The following is a 16,709-nucleotide window of genomic DNA, read 5'->3' on the forward strand; positions in this document are numbered from 1 at the left end:
CATATTTTCAAAATGAATGTAGGTATTCAAGGGCCGCATAATACTGATTAAATACAGCATATGTTTTTTTTTTTTTATTCCTTGTTGGGTATATAAGTCACTGCGACCTGTTTTTAGATCTATTGTGACAAATGCCCCAGTTTTGTTTAGCTATGTCAAGTTGACGTATCACCATTGGAGTTAGCAATAATCAAACCTTGACTGTAAGCATGATCCCAACACGGTGCCACCGTTCGGATGAACTGTACTACCGCATTGGCGTTTGTTCTCCAGACATCGAGGGGTTCTATCAGCCCCTTGTCGAAGAACCTAATTCTTTTAGCTGCAATTGCCGGGCAACGGCACAACAAATGCTCCGAGTCTTCTGTATCTATGCCGCAAAAGCGACATGAATCATCTTGAAGTTTTCCAATTAGCTTCAGATGATACCGGCTCGGACAATGACCTGTTAGAAGGCCAGTAAAAGAACTAAGATCTTTTTTAGAAAGTTCTAGAATTTTACGAGTACTTGAAACATCCGGCTTTATGAAACGTTTCGACTGCCTCGCAATAGTGGTGTTTTCCCAGTTGGATTTTATTTTCTCATGTTCCCATGCTTTAAACTCCATTCTGAGAAAACAACCAGACACACCACAAAATGGTTCAGGCCCTATGAATTGATGAGACGATCCAAGTCTTGCTAACATATCGGCTTGTTCATTTCCTTCAATTCCACAGTGCCCTGGAACCCAAAATAGCTTCACCTGATTACGGCAAGCTAACTGTTGAAGTGATTGAATACACTCCCATACAAGTTTAGAAGAGCATGTTGCTGATTTCAAAGCATTTAGAGCTGTTAGGCTATCAGACATCATGCAAATTGTTGAATGTCTGTAGTTTCTGCGTAAGCAAATATTACTGCATTCCAAAATCGCCTGGACTTCAGCTTGAAAAACTGTAGGCCACTTGCCCATAGGAATTGATATGTTAATCCCGGGGCCAGTCACGCCTGCCCCTACTTGATCGTTCAATTTTGAACCATCAGTGTAAAATACGATTGATCCTGGGTGTAGTTCTGGGCCACCATTTGTCCACAGATTTCGCCCTGGATTAATCACTTCAAAAGAGCGTTCAAAATTGTATCTTTTGCTCATCCAATCACTATTATTTACGACGAGAGAGCCGATACTAATTGTTTTCAGAATACTAAGATGCCCTATCAGGTCACCATCAAAGAGTTGTGTAGTTCTTTTGAGCTTCAATGCACTCTTTGCAGCTTCTGATTGAACAAATTGATGCAACGGAAGTAGGTGAAGTAAAGCATATGGTTTAGAATAACGTTATTTTCTATTTGTTTTTATAAGCCTAGCTCTAGCAGTAAACTTCCATTTCATGAAATCCGTTTGCTCTAACACGCAAGAAAAATGTTCGATTTTTTTTTCAATCTACAGTAGCTAAATAGAGTCCATAAGGTAAAATTTTGATTTTTCACCCCAAGTATTGTACCAAATGGATATGCTAAGTCTAAAAAATTACAATTTTAGTGATGAAATGATAAGAAATTTTCCAGTAAGCTTAACTTGGGCTGATTTCATTGAAAATGACCGTTATATTAAAAGTAAACATCATAAAAGATAAGTTTGGACAAAATTCATCACAATAGGGATACAAGCATGTTTTATAAGTGATAATGGTGTAATTCAACAAGATAAAATGCACCCAGGCTTCTTTAGCACAACAAATCTCATTAAAACATGACAATGGACATTTTTATTTAATTTTCGTTTAATTTTGTATAACATAAAACACGAAGCCGTTTTTCACTTCACCATTACATAATCTCATACTTCTTCCCTTATTGTCGTATTTGCTACTAACAATGGTGATTTGTTTCAACTTAAAACCATTACTCGTTAAAATAAGACGAAATACCATTGAAATGGCTCGCGTGCCAGCTGAAATGGACTGATGACACATAAGCGATCAACAGAGAAGGATAAAGGACAATTAATTCCAAACCATATGCTGTATTTGGTCAGTGTTAGATGCTCTTTCGAAAAATAAATTTATTTTGTAAACCCTAATTACAGATGTGAAATAAATATAATTTGATTTTGTTTGAGTACTTATTGGATACAATACACCGTTTAGGCAAAGCAAAAATCTCCGAAAGCGTTATGTAATTTGTGGATGCCGCCTATACACATTTGGGTATCATTTTGGCCCTTAACCTTCCGTAACTCGCGCGATTGACTACCTGCGTCAGCATCACATTAATGCTGAGTACAAAAAGCGATATTTTTTCAACGTGTTGTACAAATTACAACAGCGCGATCGCTCGAGGGTTAAATAAACTGTGCAAAATTTCAGCTCCGCAGAAACAATATTTCAAGCCCCGCTATTCCACGAGAAAAAACACTTTTCCAAAGAAAAATCGCCGGAAATATTCCTGAAAATAAGTTTGTAAATGATTTCTGTTGGAAATTTTATGAAGAACCAACCCTTCGAAGATCACAAAGCAACAAACAATGCTATGATGTTAGTATTAAGTATACGAATACCCCGTACAAAGAAAGGAGGGGGTGAAACGCCCCAATTTTAGCATAAGGTACTTAATGGATGCTCCCCTAGAGAATTATTTGTAAAACAAGCAGAGAAGTCCTGGTTGATTGTTAGTAAAATCTTTAAATTTTTTTTTTAAGAATTTCTGTCATTAGATTAATAAAATTACGATCCTAGATAAATTCTAGAAGAAAACTTTGATAACGCCATCTTTGGAAAGCCTTCCGAATGTCTGCGTTCTTTGCGGAATCGATAAAAAATATCAAAAAAGTTAGATACACTGAAATTAATTTTGCTGTGGAAACTACAGATTCCAGAGTGAAATTAATAACCGTACCTATGATTTTTAACCAACAACAATTTAACTTACCTGAATAACATCCAGCATTGTCCATTCTTATGAATAGTGATCGAACCTGTGGATACAATCCACGAAATCTGTCTAGAACTGCCGGAATCAGTGCTAGGGTTTCAGCGGCATTTTGTTTACAGTTATCAAGGAGTGATACGAAAACTGCCTTATTGAGCTGTTTGGTATTCGCGTCAGTGAAAATAAATACGTCAAAATGTATGCTCATTCTCTTTTTGCCAAAGTATGAAGATAGCTCTTCGCGATATTTCATGGGTAATATTTTCTGACCCCAGTCTCGTATCCACACGGCTTTGCTATTGTCAGTTTGAACCACAGAAAACACATCCAACTTCGCTTGGTTCTGTTGTACGTGTCTCAAGATGTGTTGCTGCCATTTCAAAACAGCTTTTTTTGAATGATCAAAATCATACTTCATTCCCCCTTTTCTGTTTAAGTCTTCTTCGGCATTGATTTTCTCAGATATGGTTTCAAACAACTCAAATATTTTGACACAGGTTCTGTAAACTTGAGAATGATCGTGGTCGCATAGTTGACAAAACCGGGTATTTTTCGGATCCGATAAACCAAAAACAGTGCAATGGCTTGCTGCTTTTGATTTTTGGCTGCAGTTACTCACAAACGATGTTTCAGATAGCGTTGAATATTTGATAAATCTGCCAGAATGTCTTTGTCATTCTCGAACAACTTTTCGCATAAGACCTTTAGAACTTCTAACCCCTCGGTTCCAGCTACCATGTGGTTATCGAGACCAGCTGGCTGTGTCTCTGTGACGGTTTAAACAGGTTCAGAACTTTGAATAAACTTGTGCGACTCAACGTTTTGGTGTTAGTGTGGTTACAGAAATCAAGATAATTTGCAATTGCATGAGTTCTTAGGCCCGTCAGTATTGGCTTCAGAATGTGCGATTTTATTCCAGAACTATAACGTACCTTGGTGGTGAACAGCCCAATTGATCTTGAATTTCCTGACGTGAGAATCTTTCTCAGTCGATGCAAGAAATCACTCTCAGTTCTCGTTTGTCTGAATTTTCTGCATCATTTATCTTCTGGAAAGCTTTCAGCTCACCATGTTTGTGAAGATTATCTTCTTCGCAGAAAAAGAGAAGATTCTTGAATTTATCTTCCTGTCCAGGTGCAATAGCAGCAAACAGACTCTTCAACTTCTAAACTGCCTTCTGAAACTTCAGCCGTTTTGATTCAAGAAACTTCTTGGACAAACTTTCCACAGGGGCGTCTATGACACACCGGACACTTGGAACATCCAATGTATTCAATACGGAATTCAGCTGCACCAGATCAGCAGTTTGCTCAAAAGTGACATCAAGATCATTACTTTTGTTGGTTTCTTCAGTCTCCGTGGTATTTTCTAAAACATTTGCTGTTTTCTCGTGATGCCGACAAAGTGTCGCGAAAAGGGGAAAAGAGGGATCAACCTTACTTATGAGTTTGTACTGATCGGATGACGACGGACGTAGACCCGAAACTTTTTGTTTCTTTGCTGAAGGCACCATTTGAAACATGATCCGGATGGTAACATCTTTTCAATGGCTTCCACTTTTCTCCGAAACTGTACTTATGCTTTGCACATACGAAATCACCATCTTGTAATTCAATACCGGAACGATGCTGGATTAACCATTTTTCCGAGAAATTAGCAAAGAATGTATCATGTGAAAGTTTGGTTAACAAGTTGGTCACTTTTATAGATTCCAGCTCTTTAGCATTGTAATACTTATGGTCAGCCTTAGGCAAATAGTTACCACAACAAGAAACACCCTCTAACGCGCACTTCGTGGCCACTTTATTTCACTTTCGACTGAACGTCACTGGCGAAAAAGCGTATCAAACTGGCTTGCAATATGTCACGTTTAAAAGCAAGCGAAAGCCTTTCCTGTGGTTGCTGTGATATCGTTTGAACCAATTGTTCAAGCGTTGGCCATTGAGGTCTCACGGCGCGATGTCATGAACACAAATGCAAATCTACTGGTTGAAAACATGCCAATTTGATTTTGCCGGGAACAGCTGATTTTCGCTTACTATTTTCCACAAGTAACTCAGGTAGTATTCGTGTAATGCATCTTGTCTATGCACGCAACACTACTAGTGGCAGAAACAACTATACTGCATGGCGCAATAGGCTGAACCTACTTTTAACGAATTTTACATTTACATTAGCATGATTTTCAATGTAAGTAATGCCAGTGACTGTACAAAGCAATTTCTCAAAATGTAATGAAAATCCGTCTATTTTTGAAAATGTATTTGTAGATTTTGTAATTTTGAACAGAATCAACATGTAATTTCCAACGGTTCTTTCACCCCATTACCCTCTAAAGATATATTTCTTTTATTTTGCAAAACATCTATTTTTGTAAAGAAAGACTTACCCAGAAAATTTGAGCTCGATCGGAGATCATAATAGAAACTTTTTTAGATAGAGGGTTCAGTAACCCCTTTTTACCCTACTTTCCCCAATAAAAAAAAAACAAAACAAAAATTGACTTTTGTAACCAACACTTTTCAGGTGAAAGATTAATTATGAAAAATCCATCAAGTTTGAGAACGTTTACACAATTTGCAATAACGCGTGCCTCAAGACAGCTAAAAAAAAGGGATAAACCGCACAAAAAATATTTTTTTTTTTCGTTAATTTTTAAGTTGGCACATCTGAGTCACAAATCTAATGAAAGCTCTTGGGTGGACCTACAAAACGGCATACTCAGTTTTTCATCCTAGTATTGCGGATTTTTAGAAAATTTTCCACTCTGCGGTCGCCGCCGAGTTCTACCGCAGCTTTCAAAGTCCTACCGCAGCCATGAAAATGATCGTATCATTGAAAAGTTTGGTCAAATCAAAGCATGCTTGCAAAGTGAAATGTTCTGAAAAGCAACAACAAACAATGGTCATCGGCGTCGTATCCAAGGCTCGATCCAAGGTATCCTTGGACTGATTGATGATACATTGGTGAAAATCATCAGTCTGACAGCTGCGGTAGCTTTTCAATCTTCCATAAAGTGGAAAATTTTCTCTAAATTAGCAATACTGTTGGTACGAAAACAGACGCTCTGAAAATCATCAAAAAAAATATGGAAAAAACCTGTTTCTTCAAAATAAATATCAAAGAATATCCAACGCTTGGCTCAAATGGAAGTGCCATAGGAATAGAGTTTTCATGTAAAATTTCAGCGGAATCCGTTAACTTTTGCGGAAGTTAATGCGATTTTAGTGATTTTATCAATTTTTGGACATGAAATATTTGATGGCCATTTTACCCTACTTCCCCCTAATGGAAAATCTGAAATTTGGCCAGATATCATCTCTTATATGGAAAACCAAACCCTGAAAATTTCAGCTCAATCGGAGAACATCGATACAAGAAGGGATTGCGGCTCTCGCGAACTGGCTCTTAACCATACACTGGATTCTTTTTTTACACGACTTTTTTTTTACGCGATTTTATTTTGCACGACTTTTTTTACGCGATTTTGGTCATTTGCGGAGGACAAATCGCGTAAAAAAAATTTCCTTTGGATTTTTTTTGCGTGATTTCTCGAAGTAACGCGAACTTTTTTTACACGATCTTTTTTTGCGCGAACGCATCCATCGCGTAAAAACAGAATTAAGTGTACTGTGTTGTAATATGCGTTTCCAGGAAAAATTGGCAATGTTTTGTTGTCGAGGCAACTACCAGTTTAGTCAAATTTACTGCAATACATTGTAACTTCAATCATATTTCAGTGAACTTCACAGATTTTGTTTTTGGTTGATTATCATAGGTACGGATATTAGATTTACTATGGAATCGGTAGTTTCCACAATAAAATTTATTTCAGTGTCTTTCTTTGTTTAATCTCTGAAAGATTTTTATGCCAGAATACTGAAATTATTTCTCCTGGAGGCGGAGTGGACCTGGTGTGATGGTTATAGCACGTGACTATCAGGCCGAGGAGCTGGAATTTAATCCCATTCCCGACAAACTCACTAAAAACGTGAGTTTTTCCTTCGGAAGGGAAGTAAAGCGTGGGTCCCGAATGAACTAGCCTAGGGATAAAAATCTCGTTAATGTAGATAGAATAAAAATTCTCCTGGAGACTGAAGTCAACCGATGGCACAAAACGAATGCAAAACCTGGCCACTCACTGTTTACTCCCGACAAGAAAACTTTCGAATCCTCCACATACACTATTTACTTTTCGCACCGAATATCAAACACCCGGCAAACGACCTTCTGAATCTTCGGAATCTTCCGCGCACAATGTTTATTTTTCGCGCCGACTAAGCAACTTCCGGCAAGAGTTCAGTAATCTCAATGGAATTTGTGGACAAACTCTAACTTTTCGCAGCACACATGCATGATCTCCAATTAGCCTAGTGGTTAAGGCTATGGATCGCCAATCCAGAGACGGCGGGTTCGATTCCCGTTCCGGTCGGGAAAATTTTCTCGACTCCCTGGGCATAGTGTATGTTGCGGAACCACTGGGCATACTCGCACCGAAGTTGAGTGAGTCCAGTACCGCCCTAAGTCATCAACGTCAGTCAGCCTCAGCATATAAACGTCAGGCAGCGAACAGCGTGGCGAACTAGGAGCATAATTCAGAATCGAACGATACGTGAAGAGGAAGAAATAGATAGGACTTAAAAAGGATTTAAGGAACAGGCCGTTGAGTCAACCCAGGACCTTCTGCATATTATTCATAATGGTAGCCATAAGACCACCAAACCCATCGTTTATGTTACAAAGTATTTTATGAGCATTAAAACAAATCTTCGGGCAACTTTGGCGCTATCAGCATAAATATTTACTTGATCTTTAGCTCGATCCTTCATGCACATTAGTTGGGCTCGCAAGCATGGTTCAGAGGTACTTAGGTACCTGCCGCATTTTAAACCGTCTCCCATGAGCGAATCCGTTCAGTCAATCCTCTCGGCTTATGAATGTTTTGACTCGCGTTTGCGTCGCGTCGCCGCTTATGATCGAACGAACCGCGATCCGGTCGGTGGTCGTCGACGTCGTACCTACAGACTCCCAAACAAAAATCAGCGGTGGTGGTGGTTTAGATGCTCAAAGCCAGCTGAACCGTGAGCCGCCGCGCCGGTTCCTACTCTGTCTGTAGTTCATAGCTTCAGTTTCGGTTACGGTGCGTTTCGGGTCGGTGGTGTTTGGATTATTTGGACTGGGTGGAGAAAAAAAAACAGCTGAATGATCGTTTTTGTTTACCAACAATCGGGAGTCGCGGAAGATCGTGCGGGATAGTCGAGAAATGGGATCAAATGTTCCTGACAAGTGTTGCGCAAAAGCGTCGCGTCTTCTAGGGCTGCCCTGAGAATAGATTCGTATACAGGCAGAACATTGGTGTGTGCGATAGGACAGGTCAGTTTTGAGCTCAAGATCACTGCTCATTTCTTGGTGAAGTTCGTATGGCAAAAGTGAAGATGAAGTTTGAACACATTTGGAGCACGAGAAATACTGCCGCCAGAAGCTGAAAGTTTGTAATGAAAAAAAAAACGGCCGAATGTTAACTATATGATATTTTGGAAGCCCTATTTTATCTAAAATGCTTTTATATTGTGTTCAGAAATTTCAAGAATCTGATGATTTGTATGATAGAATGACAACTTTGTACGCTGGAAAAGGATTTATTACTACCGTAGACTTCAATTCTTCAGTTCTGAACTCAAGAACTGTTTGAAGGACTTTCCAAAATGTCTAGTGAGCTGCCAATATACTCGACAATAACAGGTGATCATGTTGCGTAATTCTACATAGCATGTAGATGTTATGGAGGTTATATTACGTTTCAGGATTAAATTCACCAATTCAAATTTACCATTATAATATTACAATATCCTGACAGCATCCGATAATGTTTGTAGATCTTTCTTGTGTTTTAGTAAATGCCATTAATTAACTGGTAACTCCCGGAGGATTTGGATGGCCTAGAATACCTCAAATGATCATCTAATGTTCAGTGAGATTTCAGACGACGCAAGAAATCTAAGGGATTTTTTTATCTGTATTAACGAGTTTTTTAGCTCTAGGCTAGTTTATCTCGGGACCTACACTTTACTTCCCTTTCGAAGGAAGAACTCACTTTTTGCGAGTTTTCGGGAGTTGGATTCGATCCCAGGTCCTCGGTGTGATAGTCAAGTGATCTAAGGGAATTCATATCCCAGTTTTATTTGTTATTCAAAACTCAAGAACAATTTGGATGACCGAGCACTAAAAAAGGCCAACTATTCAGAGGATTGTTTTGTAACTATCCATCCACATAATCACTACTCCCATTTCGGTGCCGTGTTAGGTTAAAATTCCAGATTATGACCGCTGGACCACTCAAGTGTTCCATACGCAGTGCATAGGATATAGGCCGGCTGTGGTGTCGAGTTCCCTAAAGGTGCCATCGCGAAGTAATTCAGCTAGGCTAGTGAGATCGTTCATTACCACCACGCGCACCCGACCGACGACGTTGAGCCCAATGATGGCCACAAATACCGACAGAAGATTTTCCACCAGTTGTGAAGACCCCGAAAGCAGTGCGCTGCTGCCTGGCTGCTAATGATGATTTATCGTGATTCAAACAGGTGATTAGGTTAGCTAGCTCAAGAAAGGGCACCAGCACATCAGGTTGCTCGGTTTAGGTGCAGTGAATCTCCACACACAAGTGCTTCTTAATTCGAGTGAGCTGAGCAGTGAGCATTTGAGCACCCCGCCACGGAAGGGGATCGATGAAGACCGGTTTCGTTCGTGACAGTGCAGTGCATCAGCAGTGGTGTGATCAATCAGCGGCGAAGCGTAGGTGATGCTGTGCGTGCGTTCTTGAATGGCGACTTCTCCTATGATTACATCAGGTAATGATCCATCTATTAAGCGGGTTATGTGGGTTATACGGCTTCGGAATGTGCACCGCGACCTGGTTCAGAGTGCGGCCGGCCGGTGATGGTGGTAGGGACTAGCTGTGCTACTAATATGTCTGATGGTGGGTAAGGAACGGCGATCAATGAGCGCTTGCACGCTGACGTCATCACTGTCTCCTTCTCTTTCTTTCCTTCGGCGTCGGTCCATAAAGCCGTCCTTGCCCTCAAAAAAAAATTGAGGGCAATGTTTACAAATCGTATGAGAATTCGATGAGGTTATGTTTTTGATGCAAGCCTCTATGGTACTTAATTAGGTGCCTTTAGCAATTGAGTCTACCAGATTATGAATCCACCTAATTTCATTATTTGATGCTAATTTTTAAAATAACTATGTAAATGCAACAAAAAACCTGTTCATGGTAATTTCGATATAAATGTCAAAGATGTCAGAAAATTGAATTCATTGTGTATTCGTTTCGTAAAGTGTGCCTTCAGTGATGCGTTCTACTCCATTCTGGAGATTTGAGCAATTGCCACTTTGTTTCAGAGCTATAATAACGAAAAGCTCAAACGTTTCCGCCACACAATGAAAAAAAGGAACGATAGATGTTTTCCTGAGAGGACACATAATCTTGTCAGTCCCATTTTGTGACGAACTTTTTGCTCTCATTATCCTACAGTCGAAAATAGATTCATGTCGCGAAACTACTGGCAAAACATACCATCAAAGGCAGAACACAGAAGGATGGAAAATCCGAAATACCGTCTAAATGTCCACGAAGAGCAAAAAATGTGTGTCCGAATATGGGCTGACATAATCAGGTCACTAATGTATTAGAGATACCAGCCATCAAATACTTAACGATTGCTCTGTATATGGTCAAATTGGATCCACTCATTGAACGAACTATCTAAGTTCGGTAGTCGTAAAACCAAGATGTTTAAACCACTATTATTGAAACACTTATTTATTTCTCAAACGCTGCTTGATGAGCAAGGAGAAATGTTTTTTTAGCTTTTTTTATTTCTAATCGCTTAAAATAGGATATTTACTAAAATTCTAATATATTGCGTTGAAGTTAACCGATTTCTAGTCTTTTAGCTTCATTAAAAAGCTGAATATAATGAATTTCTATCAATCACTTACAATTTTTGTATAAGATTAACCCATATCCGTCCAGTACAACTGAAGTGAATAAGTATTTTGAGAATTCCTCAACATTTCAGCAGTCTTCAGAAACTTAAATGAGTTCCATACTTTGTACTTTGTCTACATAGTGGACAACTCACTCACTCACTCAAATGGTGCCAACAGAACTGTTAATATTACACAGTCAGTACATATGGGATTCCTTCATTGGTGTCCCCGGGATTCTTTTAAAAGTTTATTCTGGGTTTTTTTTCAAAAATTTCTTCAGGAATTCCACTCGGGAATCCTTTAAGGATTCCTTCGGAGATTCATTGTGATTTTTTTTCGGAATTCCACTCGAGGATTTTCCGTGAGATCCCATCCTTGATACATTCCTTATTTCTTTAAATGCATTCTTCGGAGATTCCTTCAAATATTACTCAATGATGCTTTTGGGGGTTTCTTCTGGGATTCCTTCATTGATGACTGCCCGGATTCCTTAGATGTTCATCCCGAGATTCCTTCAGAGATATCTCGTAATATTTCTTCAGGAATTTCTTCCGGGATTCCCTCCAGCATTTCTTCATTGATTCTTAAAAGGATTCCACCTGGAATTCCTACAGTGATTGCTTCAGGAATTTTCTCTGGAATTTCTTCAGGAATTTCTACAGGGATTCCTTTTGAATTCTTTCAAAGATTCATCCAGGGATTCCTTAACCCTCGAGCGATCGCGCTGTTGTATTTTGTACAACACGTTGAAAAAATCTCGCTTTTTGTACTCAGCATTAGCGTGGTGCTGACGCAGGTAGTCAACCACGCGTGTTACGGAAGGTTAATGAGTTTTTTTTTTCGGGATTCACCATTCCATCAAGAATTCCTATCAGGGATTCCTTCAGGGATCCCTTCCGGGATTGCTTCATTAATGCTCTGAACTTCGTTATGTGATTTCTTCCTATTTTTTCTGGAGCATCTTCAGAGATTCCTCCTGGGATTTTTTCATTGATGCTTACATGGTATCTGACAAAGCCAGTTTTAGCCAAATCTGAATGTAAGATAGGCTCACAGTTCTGAGCATTTGCATACAATTCTTATCAGTGTATCGTTCTAATAGAGTGAACAAAACACAAAAAAAAACATTGTTTATGGCCATGACCAATTTTCCAAATTAATTTCTTCAATTAAATTCTGTTTCAAATCTTTTTTCATTTATTATTTGCCTTATTTAGTACCTTTACATAGCGTAGCTTACCTTAGCTCACCCTGACTCTACACGCCAATGGTTTCGCCTCTGTGATTGAGCTAATCAGGTATGAACTGCACTGAGATCCAACTCCACTCCACTTATTCTCAAAGTGCAATTTAAGCAGCTCATACATTTTGGATCAATACCGGTGCCGGTCAAGTCCTTACAGCCAGTTGTCCTTACAGTCAGTTGTCCTTACAGTCACTGCAGCACTCAGCGATTTTTAGGATTTTCGTTTTTTTTTCAGTCGTAAAATCAACGAAAACTACATCCGACGGTTTCGGTTCTTTTATTCAACCTTCTAGTCCTTGGAAAAGGTTGAATAAAACAATCGCTAATTTTATCGACTGAAAAGGTCGAAAATCCCGAAAATTGATAGATTATGTGTTGATTACTCTGAAGGAGAAGTGGCACAGTTCGCTTGATTGCATAACTTGTAGTCGTTATGTGATAGATTGACATTGTGCTGTGCAAGTTGCAAAGAATGAAAACGACTTTTTCAAACCATTTCTGTTCTAGTGACAGCTATGAACTCATGAATATATTAGAGTTAGAGAAGAGAAAGATACAAAGTAAGAGGAAAAGGATGGGCCTGGAATTAAACCCATGACCTTCTGCATACGAATCAGATGCGGTTGCCATTAGACAACCAAAAACAAAGACAAAGGTCTTTTTGATCTAAATTAACACTGTGCCCTTGTTCTAGACGAACAATCACTTTTTTAATCTAGTACAGACTTTTCGAGTCCTCTGAGCAGAATACCCTCTTCGAATGGGTGTAATCAGTTATTGTAACATTTAATTACGCCCTATTTTGCTTATCCTTTAAAAAGTGGATAACTGACCTTGAGGAAGATTACAAGGGGTAGTCGAAATACGCGTAGGTATCTATCAAAGAATAAGCAAAAGAGGGCGGAATTAAATGGTACAATAACTGATTACCTTTTTAAACTTTCAATGAATTTTGTCGAATTAAGACAAATATCGGTCAGTAGAATACTTGGAGTAACTGTTTATACTTTTGACGTGAGTTCATCCATCATTTCTGAAAGGATTCAAACTAGGTTAGAGAGCTACAGGTTGCATGTGAAGCAGCAAAATCAGGGCTAATCTGCCTTTGCCTGAAAAATGTAAATGGAATCCACGCTGTAATGCTGAATCATTGATTCATAGTTAATCCATTCATGAGATAATCATTCTCCTCCAGCAGTCAATTCAAACACAGCTTCATCCATATTATTCATCGCCATTGCGCGCATCGATCGATCTTCGATCCGAAATCTATCGCTTTGACCATCCATCTTCCACTATACCATCATTCATTATTAGACTGGCCCAAATACAAAAATGTCGAAAAATTCCACGGGGCACCCTCTAGAATCGTGCTTTTGGATGAGAAGAATAATCTGTGAAAATTTCAGCTCAATCGGTTTAAAACTGAGCTGGCGCAAATGAGTTGAAGGTTTGTATGGGATCTTCAGTCCAAATATATGGGAAATTGGATGACCTCCAGTCTCTCATTCAGCACGCTGGTTCAAAGAGTTTGATTTGGCTCATAATTGAAAAAATAATAGTTGATACCCTAAGGAACAACTTTGTAAAAGACCATATCATGATAAAACTTAATTTAGTTGCGGTTTCAGCTAACGAAAGCAGGATGAGGACATCTTCCCCCGTTTACTCTCGGTTGATACATGCAGCACGTGTTTGCTGTTCGAAACTTGCACTCTTCATCATAGGCGGCTATGTTGTCCTTCATTTCAATTGCTCACGCACTTGGGTGGGTATCGAAACAATGAAGAATTACATAGCTGCCTATGATGTAGCGCGCAAGCTTCGGCCGTCAAACACGTGCTGCATGTAACAACCGAGAGTAAGGGGCTGTCCATAAACCACGTGGTCATGAGGGGGGGGGGGGGGGGTTCGGCCAATGACCATTTTGTATGGACGAAAAAAAAAATTGTATGGACTAATGACCACGCGAGGGGGGGGGGGGTTTGAAAAGTCTCAAAAAAATGACCACGTGGTTTATGGACAGCCCCTAAACGGGGGAAGATGTCCTCATCCTGGTTTCGTTAGCTGAAACCGCAACTAAATTAAGTTTTATCATGATATGGTCTTCTACAAAGTTGTTCCTTAGGGTATCAACTACCATTCTTTCAATTCTGAGCTAAATCGAACTCTCTGAACCGGCGTACTGAGTGAGAGACTGTAGGTCATCCAATTTCCCATATATTTGGACTGAAAATCCCATACAAACCTTCAACTCATTTGCGCCAGCTCAGTTTTAAACCGATTGAGCTGAATCTTTCATAGATTGTTCTTCTCATCCAAAGGCACGATTCTAGAGGGTGCCCCGTGAATTTTTCCAACTTTTTTTTCTCGCCATACAAATGTGGGCCGGTCTATTCATTATGGAAGCCAAAGTCCATTAATTCCTCACACACTCAGCCGCGGCACGGCGGAGCAATCCAAGGCAGACGATCTTAAACACTTCATCTTCTGAATTCCATCCGAGAGCTTGGGCACGCACGCACGCACGCTCACTCGCTTTCATACTACCATTCCGGAAAAGCTGCTATTAAACTCTATATAGTCAGTCAGTCAGTCAGTCAGTCAGTCAACCAATGCAGTGTGTGGCGAGATCCAAGAAATTACACGCAAACTGGTGCTAATCTTGATCGCTGCGTGCACGCCGATATGTAGTACCTATGTGTGCAGTGCCTCTCTCTCTCTCTCTCGATCTATAAGCATTTTGCAACACCATCTAGCCAAAGTAGATCGTTTTCCGTCTTTCACCGAGATAAACATACCGGGCACGAGATTGGCAAGAATTCCCTCCAGAGGCCTTCCATCACGATCCGATGGTGGACACATCAGGTTACTGTTAATTGATCGAAATTTGATCGTTTAATTTTCAAAATTTAGCTAAATTCGACTTTAAATCAAGAATGTACGATGAATGAAATTTCATGAAATTTGAGTATACCAATTCAATTTGAAATTGTTACAAAAATGGTTTGATTATCCTACGCACTACGTCAAGATTACTTTGGCTGTTATTTAATTGAATTTGTTTTTCTTTTTTTTTTTTTGATTTTGTAAAAAGTTTTTGTAAGATTTTTTTTTTCATTTTTTTTTACAAATCTTTAAAAAACAAATTTTAAAATAGGGTTTGATTGATTGCCAATATTTGTGAAAAAAGTTGTATAAAGCTTCAAACATTGCATCTGTTTAAACACAATATTTTATAAAAGCCTATCAATCCCATCCAACATTACGGTTACCTCTGCTAGATAGTCGGATTGTGCGATGGTGATCGGCATACCCAGCTGGACCCCGCCAGCAAGCAGGCCCAGCATGGATTGCCGCCAATGATGTGGTAGATTGATCAAACATCAATTTCTTCTGGTAACACTTCCCGCCCGCTGCTGCTGGCTACTCGGATACCCTACACCGCCGGCTATCGAATGCGCAAATGGCTTAATATCGTTATGGAACGTGGGGCAACGGAAAAACTATATGGAAATCGACCAAAAGTGATCGTGCGGCGTGTGATGTGCACGATTAAAACCCTTGATGTTGAACCGTGGAGCGCAAAATACTCTACTACCCGCCATGCTGATGGAATCTCGTATCTCCTTTAGATGCCGAGTTCTGTTTGCTTTGCTGGTTCAAATATTTGAAATTGGCAGCTGAGTACGCGTGTTACTTACTCTAGGAATGTGGGGTTTTTGTGTGCGCTCTGATCACATATTAGAAGCCTTGGCGGTCACCGTAGAGTATACAAGGCTACACGCTACATGAAGTTGTTCACTAGGATTAGAGCGTGTTGCGCAAAGCACCACCAAAAGTACAGTCTGACTGACCATACTGCCTATATCGGAGCAATTCTGGCTAGCATACCTATGGCAACAGAATTTGAGAAGTACGACATGTATGCAGTCCTTTGCAGAAAGATACATGATAAATACATGGCATGCGAAGGCTATGAGATCAGGTAACATGTTTTTATCATGGTACAAGTTGATATTATTTTTGCAAACTTCATATTCTTCGTTTGTTTATTTTTGATGTGATTTTTTTCATCCTGAACATAGAGTGCATCTGTAGCCATTCCCACAGATAAAGCTACAGATGCTAAAAGGTTTATAGTTGAGTATCATCAGTGATTAAAAATCTTAAAATACTTTTTTTTTAATTCAATTATTCTTCATATGTACCAGAGATTCATGACAATTTGACATTTATTGAATCACCTTCAATCACTTTAAATTCGTTTATTACTTAAGTATTCTATTAAAGACTGGACTCAAAAAAAAAATGAGACACAGAGAATAATGTATAACTTTTGATTGCGTGCACAAAAATAGATGATTTTTTCACCAGGAATAGTACATCATGTGTAGCTAATACCATAAAAATTTCATCAAAATTGGTTAAGTGTTGGCGGAGATATCGTCGAAACAAGAGAATTACCATTTGAGAATCTTGGGCCAAACACAAACTTAAAAAAATATCACATTTTTTACCCAAAACTGTAGAGCCAAAAATACTGAACCGATTTCA

The 16,709-nt window shown here is 39.3% G+C and overlaps 1 protein-coding gene across 3 annotated transcripts in view; it reads left to right on the plus strand.

Moving 5' to 3' along the window:
• The window catches only part of LOC109622061 (serine/threonine-protein kinase Pak), a 211,728-nt gene that overhangs the window by 86,564 nt on the left and 108,455 nt on the right, over positions 1-16,709 (plus strand). The window contains exon 1 of one of the 3 annotated variants that reach the window (XM_062858424.1): positions 9,275-9,762. The exons of the other annotated variants lie outside the window; for them this stretch is intronic. The gene's annotated coding sequence lies outside the window, so the exon portion shown is untranslated. Of the gene's footprint in view, positions 1-9,274; positions 9,763-16,709 lie in introns of those variants that run through there. 3 annotated transcript variants of the gene reach the window in all.

The sequence above is a fragment of the Aedes albopictus genome, chromosome 3 (assembly GCF_035046485.1).
Source record: "Aedes albopictus strain Foshan chromosome 3, AalbF5, whole genome shotgun sequence".
Taxonomy (NCBI): Eukaryota; Metazoa; Arthropoda; class Insecta; order Diptera; family Culicidae; genus Aedes; species Aedes albopictus.